The sequence below is a fragment of the Eriocheir sinensis genome, chromosome 39 (genome assembly GCF_024679095.1).
Source record: "Eriocheir sinensis breed Jianghai 21 chromosome 39, ASM2467909v1, whole genome shotgun sequence".
NCBI classification, from domain to species: Eukaryota; Metazoa; Arthropoda; class Malacostraca; order Decapoda; family Varunidae; genus Eriocheir; species Eriocheir sinensis.
Genome location: NC_066547.1, coordinates 9459769 through 9462268, shown reverse-complemented (window position 1 = coordinate 9462268; position 2500 = coordinate 9459769).

Genomic DNA, 2500 nt, shown 5'->3' with positions numbered 1-2500 from the left:
AGAATGTAAGAACGAGGACTCAGACCCCCTCCTCCCCTACCCTTTCTCCTCTCCCCTTTAAACCCCCCTCTTCCCCCCTCCCTCTTTAACACCTCCCCCCTTTCACTATACTCTTCTAACCCTTTCCGCGTCCTCCGTTCCCCTCTTCCCTCCCTCCTGCTTTCTTTTAATCAACATAGTTCTTTTAACCCCTTCTAATTAGCTCCCCTTACTCCCCCCACCCACTTATAACCACCCACCCACCTACACACATCCACCCACCCACCCAACCACCTCTCATCAAGTCACTGGCCTCCTACACTTCCACCCTGACACTTCATTTCTCCTCCTCCTGCACCCTCTCCTCCTCCTCCTCCTCCTCCTCCGTCTCTACCTGCATGCTTACCTTTAACTTAGCTCTCACCTCTCACTCCCCGCCCCTCTCAGTCCTTCGTCTTCTCAACCTATTACGACTTGATTCTCTCCCTCTATTCTACTCCCTCTTTCTCTCTATGTACTTTTGTAAGCCTTTTTTTCATGCTATTTGTCCCACGTCCATTATTTCTAGACCTTTGCCCTCCCGTGTCCCATTTCTATCCCAACTTTCCAATGGCTTTTATTATATTCCCCACTAGTCCCTTTCCCTACACCTGTTATTTCTCTTTATATTCGCCCCTTTGTCTCGACCTCTTATTTCCTTTTCCACTCGTCCATTTCCCTAGACCTGTTATTTCCTTTTCCATTCGTCCTTTTCTCTCGACCTCTTATTTCGTTTTCCACTCGTTCCTTTCCACAGACCATTAATTTCCTTATCTATTCGTCCTTTCTCTCTACCTCTTATCTCTTTTCTATTCCCCCTCTCTCTCTCTAACTCTTATCTCCTTTTCTATTCCCCCTTTCTCTCTACCTCTTCTCCTTTTCCACTTGCCCCTTTCCCTTCACTGCACACCCTTCGCTCTGGCATTCGTAACCAAGTGTATTTCTAGACCTTCACCCTCTTCTCCCCTTCCTCGCCCTCCTTCACTTGACCTAATATTCCTTTTTTCTGTTCGTTCTTTTCCCTCGTATGTTTGCCTTCCTATACTATTCACCACCTGTTTCTTATTTCTTAGCCTCCGCCCTCTGCTCTCCTTTCTCTAACCCACTCACTCGACCTGTTATTCCGTTTCCTATTCATTCCTTTCCCTCTCACGCACACTTTTCTTGTAACCGTTCGTCACCTACGCCTATTTCTAAACCTCTGACCTCTAATTCCGTTCCTCTATCTTTTTTTCCTTTATTTTCTTCTCTTTTTATCTTTCTCTCTCCATTTTTCACCCCTTCTCCGTCATTCTATTTTCCCCTCCCCTATTTGTCCCTTTCCTTCCTATGCACTCTTTTCTATATTTCTCTTACTCACGCTAATGCATAAACCTTCCCCTTTCTTTTCTATTCCCTTTTCACTCAATCTATTAATCCTTTTCCTGTTCATTCCTTTTCTCACTAGGCACACCTTTCCCATGCCATTCGTCATCTACTTTATGCCCTCTGCTTCCCTTTCTCTCCCCCTTTCACACGACCTATGAATTCCTTTTCTATCAATTCCTTTCCGCCTAGCCACCCTTTTCCATCCTTTCGTCACCCCTGCCTATCTCTAAGCCTTTGCCCTTTGCTCCCCTTCCTCTCCCTCTCCCAGCACGCTCAGTAACACGAATACCTGCGTTTCACCTAATGAGACCAGGTAGGAATGAAGGTGTACCTGCGACTACCTCCTAATTAGTTTTTTTTTTTTTTATATCCCTAGGCGTCGGTTCATCTTTTTCCTATTCTTTAGCTTTATTTTTTAACGTTTTTCTTTGTTTAGCGTTATTTTTTTTATTTCTTTATTTCGTTTTGCATTTTCGTAACTATTGTTTATCTATTTCAACTTTATATTTTCTGCTTTTCTTTTTTTTTTTCGTTTTCTTTTTCTTCTTTTTTTCTTCTTCTTCCTTTTCTTCTTCGTTTTCATCTATTTTATTTTTTTTCTTTCTTTTTCTTCCTTCTTTTTTTTTCTTCTTCTTTCTTTTTCTTTTTCTTTTCTTCATCTTTTTCTTCTTCTTTTCTTCTTTGTTTTCCTCTATTTCTTTCTTCTAACTTTTCTTTTCTTTAATATTATTTTATTTTCTAATTTTCCGTTATTCTATATTTTTTTTGTGTTACTGCTTTTACTATATCGATAACTTTTTGCTCCGCCTGTTCCATTATTTTTTTTCTCATGTCTGCCGTGTTAGATTATCCATGTTCAGAGCTCTATCGTCCATTTATTTTATTTCCCCTATTATCCATCTTTACCTCACTGACGGCTGGTAATTTTTCAAGCAAAGGCCGAGAACCACCTGCAAGTTCTATTCTATTCCGCTCTATTGTATAAACATAACTAAATTTGTTCTTTTCCAAGGTTCGTGTGAAATGATTTTTTGGCTCTGCATATATCCCTCCCACACCTGCGCACTTTTTTTTTATACACGTATGAATATATAGATTTTTTTTTTCATTCAAA